Source organism: Parasteatoda tepidariorum, chromosome 10 (genome assembly GCF_043381705.1).
Source record: "Parasteatoda tepidariorum isolate YZ-2023 chromosome 10, CAS_Ptep_4.0, whole genome shotgun sequence".
In the NCBI taxonomy this organism is placed as follows: Eukaryota; Metazoa; Arthropoda; class Arachnida; order Araneae; family Theridiidae; genus Parasteatoda; species Parasteatoda tepidariorum.
Window position 1 is genome coordinate 15,775,186 of NC_092213.1, and position 6,544 is coordinate 15,781,729.

At 28.0% G+C, this 6,544-nt stretch overlaps 1 long non-coding RNA gene across 1 annotated transcript in view; it reads right to left on the reverse strand.

Moving 5' to 3' along the window:
• Positions 1-3,451, reverse strand: part of LOC139426799 (uncharacterized) — a 21,202-nt gene extending 17,751 nt beyond the window's left edge. Inside the window, exon 1 of the long non-coding RNA XR_011638018.1 lies at positions 3,265-3,451. This is a non-coding gene — a long non-coding RNA (uncharacterized lncRNA). The remainder of the gene's footprint in view (positions 1-3,264) is intronic.
• Between the last annotated feature and the right edge of the window lie 3,093 nt (positions 3,452-6,544).

The following is a 6,544-nucleotide window of genomic DNA, read 5'->3' on the forward strand; positions in this document are numbered from 1 at the left end:
TTCTTCGACTGAGCTGTATATATATATATAGTATTATTTATTCATCCAGAAAACAAATAGATAAACTCTTTCGAAATTTGATAAAAAAAACAATGGATACCCAACAATAGTAATAAAATTCTATATATTTTAAAATATTTTAGAATATATTTTTCTACTGCTTGGAACAAATTTAGCTCTGAATTTGCTATCTAGAAAACTCGTTATCTCGAAATTTTTTAGCATCCTTTTAACTTTGATATATTGAGAATATACTGTAATTTATATAAATTTTGAACTCAATTATATTTATAATAAGCTGACTACTAGGAAAAAAGAAAATTAACAATTAATAAACTGATACTGAAAAACAGTGCGAAATCATGCTCAAAATGAAAATCACTATACCAACTCAATTAATAAAGCTAAATCAAATCCAGTTTCTTTTTCTTTATTATTATTTTTTTGTCGCTGGCCATTGCATTATTAGATTAGGTGAAAAAATTTCAGTAGTTCCTTCTATCAATGTAAAGATTGACTGCACTGAGTATTCTTTGAAATAATGATATTGCTCGAGATCAACTCATGATGGTCAAAACCTTGTCTACGTTAGTATATTTGTTATTGGTTAAAATTGCACAAATTACCATACAAATTTAAAAAAAAAACATTTTAATAGTTCCTTCTATCAATGTAAAGATTGACTGCACTGAGTATTCTTTGAAATAATGATATTGCTCGAGATCAACTCATGATGGTCAAAACCTTGTCTACATTAGTATATTTGTTATTGGTTAAAATTGCACCAATTACCATACAAAATTAAAAAAAACATTTTAATAGTTCTTTCTATCAATATAAAGATTAAATGCACTGAGTATTTTTTAAAATAAGGATTTCAAAACTTACCCAAATTAAGCGATTTTTTTGGTTCTTATCGCTGATAAAGACCAGAAAAACATCTCTTTCAACATTAACTATATTAAAACAGCCCAGTATTAATGCAGTTTTAATAGGTAACAAATCGACTAATTTTGTCTACATTAGAATATTTGGTATTGGTTAAAATTGCACTAATTACCATACAAATTAAAGTGTCCATTACCCAATGAATTTTAGCAGCATTTTTAATGAGCAATATTAGTATCGCAATTTAAGCAATCAATAATAGGACGGCGATTGCTCATGTTCCTCCTGAAAGAATTAGTATCTTTTATCCATAAGTTTTGCTTTTCGGAAGATAATTTATTTTTAATTTTAGATTAATTCAGCATTAATGGCGTCACAACATTATGATAATTGTTTACGCTTTTAGTAGACGAATAAGAACCATTGCACTATTAATTTTGAAAGTATTAATTATTATTATTTATTATTATTACTATTAATTTAAATTATTCCCACTATTAATTGAAATATTAATTTTTTAGTACATAGATTATACTTTTATTTTAATTAGTATTTTTTACCGAAATTTAATAATCATTGGCTTCAATAAGAGTATGAAGATTTTTAACTTTTTCTCCTAAATTAATTATAACCATTTGTCTATTAATTTAGCTATATAGTACATAAAAATATTTGGTAACAATATAAATCATTCTAAAACCTTCAGAATTATTTTTCTTTACCAGTTTATAAAACATTTTAGTGTTAACTAATTAATTGAAGCAGATGATACTTTAAGTTATGAACCATACACAAAAGCGTATTTTCTTTGATAAAACAGACCTTTTTTCAACGAATTCCACAAAAGATCTCCAAAATGTGCGGGAAATATGGTCCCAATAGTTTAGTAAAGCGAACAGCTTAATGTTTAGACCACCTAATGCTAATTTAACTTTTTACATATCTCACCATATCTTGAAAGCATTTTAAGCGAATTAAAAAAATTTCGAATTTTAACACAGAATTATAAAGTTCATTTATCCAAAGATAATTCAATCCGAACTAACTTTATCATTTTTACCTAACTTTTTACTATTTGTTACTATTTTTTTAGTAAGAGGCAGAAAAATTATAAATCTTAAGATATACGTTGTTTTTTATTGTTTTATATTATTTTAAAGAATGCAATTTTAAATAGTTAACAAAATTAACAGAAATATCGCGTAAGTTACAAAGCTTCCACCAGCATTAGTCTTCAGATAGAAATTGTTTTTAAATAATTGGTGAAATCAAATGTGAAAAAAACTCATCTTGAGGCATTCTTTAAATGAAATGTGAATGAATTTATGAATGTTCTACTTTTAAAATGTTCTCTTACACTACTTGGTGTAATGTATACAATATAAGATATTCGGTAACACTAAAATTTCCACTATATTTCATATTCAGTAGATAACACTAAAATTTCTCAGTATAGTAAGATTCTATGCACATAAGAGTTAGTAAAGTTATTTTTACGATATTATATAAGGAGTCATTTTCCTTGGATGCATATACACTAATTCTTAAAATAAAATTTACTTCCAGAATCAAATACGAACTTAATTTAACAGAACAGAAACAGATAGAAATGATATCTTATAAAATTATTTGATGCACTTTAAAAAGACTAAAAAATTGAAGTTTAAATTAAATTATTATAAAATTAAATAATCGTAGTACACAACCAAGAACTTATATCTATACTTTAAAGGTAGAATTTTTGTTTTGTAGATGCATACTAGTGTTTAAGACGACAGCAAACATATGCCAACTCATATTTCAACTGTAAAGAATTTCTTGATTCATCGAAAGCGCGCCCATATCAGCATCTCCAGGAGCAAAAATAATTCCTGTATGGTGCGAATGCGCATAAGTTTGATAATAAACTTTTTTCTATTAGGAGAGTTTAATTAAATTTCACATTAATAAATGTCTATGTAAGCTCGTTTTAGGGTTAATTTTAAGTAAATTGTTCCTTCATACTTTTTTTTTTTAGTTTTTCAACGTCAAAATCAAAGAGATATTACACCAGTTCTTAGAATGCAGTATTTAAAAAAAAAACAAATTTCACAAATAATCTTGCATGGGTTGTCCAGTTGGTGATATATAGACATGTTTCGAGCAAAACTACAAAAAATTAATAAATTTTCCCCAAAAATTATCCTTTCTGCTTCAAGTTAAACTCATCATTAATTGTAAACTTTTTTCCATTTAACCCTCAACGCAGCAAAGTACATAATTTAATTAAAAATTTGTATGTGCTTTCTTTCGTTTTTTAACGATACATTTTCGCTGTCGTTATAAAAAGTATGATGAAGCAAAATACATGGTAAATAAATTATTAATAGTACTTACCCAAACAAATGATAAACTTGATATGAGAATAAAAATAAGGAATTTCATTTTGTATGGTATCTAGTTGAGCCCTTTCACGGCAGCTAATAATTTTTAGTCAGAGGCCACCCGGTTATATATATATATTTATTTCGTAATGTTATATGTTATTATGCTATTTTGTAAGTCTAAATATGTAATATCTGTAATTCCTTAATACCTCTATGAAAAATACAATGATTAAAGTAAATATTCAGTTAAGATAAAAATTTCAGATAATACAACCCACTTACGCATTTAGTTTCTCCATCTTAGAAATCGTGATCTAAAGTTTACAAGATAAAATTAATTTCCTGCGTTTGTAACGACTGGAAACAAATTTCATTTCTTGCTTCCTCAGTCAAAGCTAATTATTGATAAAATTGCATATGGTAGATCAGATACAAGTAAATAATTCGAATATATTTTGTTACAAAAATCCATTATACAAGTTCATTAAGACATCAAAAAGTCAAACTTGATTGTAACCTTCTGAATGCAGGGTTGTTCATGGTAATATGCTATAATACGTGAATTCTAATGATTCAAAAGGTGCTGGGAAGATAACATTTCTAACTATTTAATCTGATTTCTTCCTAGAAATTTCAAGATTGCAACCTTCTGTTTACAGTCTTGCTAATTGCAATCTGCTACAATACTTCAATTCCAATGAATCAGAGGGTGCTTGGAGGACAACTTTTCCAGAGAGTTAACCTGATCGCTTTCTGGCGATTTCCTTATTATAACCTCCTGCATACAGACTTGCTCATGGTAATCTGCTGTAATACGACTGCAATGATTCAAATGAGAATATGGATGATAAACTTCCAAGCAATTTAATCTGATCACTTCGGAGCCATTTGATTTTCGTCACTTTCTGAAGGGGGTCTAGTTCACTTCATCGACAATCATTACATCGACAGATCACTTTATCGACACTTCTTCATCGACTAGGTTATTTTTTTGGAGAGGGTTGTTTCGTCTATAGGCCATTTCTTCGACTGAGCTGTTACATCGACGAGGGTCATATCGTCCTCAGGACCTTTTTATTGAAAAGGTCTTTTCATCGACTTAGTTGTTTCATCCGCAGGGTTATTGAACGGGTCGTTTTGGAATCCGTCTTGATTCGTCGACAAAGTCATTTCGTCGGCAAGATCTATTCGTTGACAGTGTCGTTTCGTTGACAGGATTGTTTCAACGGGGTTTGAGAAAAGAAATGGAATACTTCTGTTACTTACCTAACAAACGCTCGCTGCATGTTCTAGTCAGAAGAAAAAACTGTGACACATTTTCCTATGCAGTTGCATATCAAAGCATTAAACAAAACGTTTAAGTATAAAAAATATGAAACAATGTTCCTGCTGTGGGAAGGCAACTTCTTAATTTTTACTTTAATTACAATTTCATACTTCTTGGGAACTAAAAATTACACTAGGCTAGAAAGTGCACATAGGTGTAGGGCTAGTGTTAAAACGTCTAACTGGAAATTCATTTTCCAAAATACCATTTTAACGTTTACAGAGGTCTGGAGTTCACTATTTTTATACAAATATATTTTATTTACAAAATACTATAAATTGATGTAACTAATTTATAAAATGAGTGAGCTTTTCTCGAATTCGTACTATCCTTAAATAAATTAAATAGTGGAGGGAAAATTCGAAAAATAAAATGCATTTTAATACCTATGAGTTTACCACTACGTTTTATGAGCCGGGATAGCCTGATCGGAAGTGCACTGCAGATTTGGCCAAAAATGTAATCGATTACATTTTTTTATTACAGCAATCAATTGCTTGTAATCAGGATTACAAGGTAACATAATTTTGATTACAACTGTAATCGCGATTACAGCAAACAATTACAATAATCAATTACTTGTAATCGTGATTACAACTTTGATTACAGCTGTAATCAAGATAGCATAGTCGATTACAGTAATCAATTATTTGTAATAATGATTACAATAATTGATAACAGGAATCATTTACTTGTAATCTTGATTACAATAATTGATCACAGTAATCACTTACTTGTAATCTTGATTACAATTCTCCAAAATTTTGATTACAACTGTAATCATGATTCCAAGTAATTGCGATTACAAGTAATCTGAACAATAACGGTTACGAGTAACTATGATTTCAAGTAATCAAAATATATCATTACATGTAATCATTATTGCATGTCATCAGGATTACAAGTAATTGCGATTACTTGTAATCAAACTATGCGATTACAAGTTACTTCGATTGTATACTATATGCAAATTCAATATGAAAGTATGCATGGATTTACATATCTTTAGGTACATAGAATGTACGCTAGTCGGAACATACAATTTGTGATTCCTATATATTTATATTAAATGTATGCACAAACGTTATTTGTACGTACAATACACATAATTAGTGTATTGCAATATACTTAATGCAATAAGTACATGCTTAGTACATATAATTATGCATTTATGATACATGTATGTTAGTTTGTACGAGAATGCAATGTTTGTATCTTCGTATAGAGAGACAATATATATATATTAACGTATCTGAAAATAATTTTTATACTTTGTTAACTACATACTTTGCTAATACTTATGCGCTTGTAATGTATGAATGTGCAAGAGAATAGATATATGCAAAATGATGTACATACAACGTATGCATGTACATAATTACAAGTAATACATGCGTACATTTAAGCATATGTAATTACAATATACACATACATTGTACATACGTTAAAAGATGTATGTACGTTAAATTATTAAAGTTTGCCTTAAAATTTATTCTAAGACATATAAAACACGACCCCATATTTTTTAGAAAGCAAACGATAATCTTACTTTAAATTTCTAAATATTATTTTCACATGTATAATTAACCGGTTTTTTGCAATTTTAAAAATTTCTATGAACCATGCATTATCTAATAAAAAAAATCTGTATTGTCAAACATTTCATGAAAATGCAAAAAAAATTTTAATCAAAGAATTTTGAAATGATATAGAACAATTCAATCTGAAAACTAAATTTATATATGGTTTGATTTTGTCATTTAACTTGCTTGAAACATTATAAGTTAACTTACATGCTTTTTATTTATTACGTTGTACACATATTTAGACATAAATGTACCGTAAACCGGGGCGAGTCTACCCATTTTTTCAGCTTGTCAACTTTCAAGTGTTCAAACTTTTGTAAATATTAAAGAAAAAAGGCTTTTAATAGGTGTTTCGGAATCGCTATTTATCCCTCTTT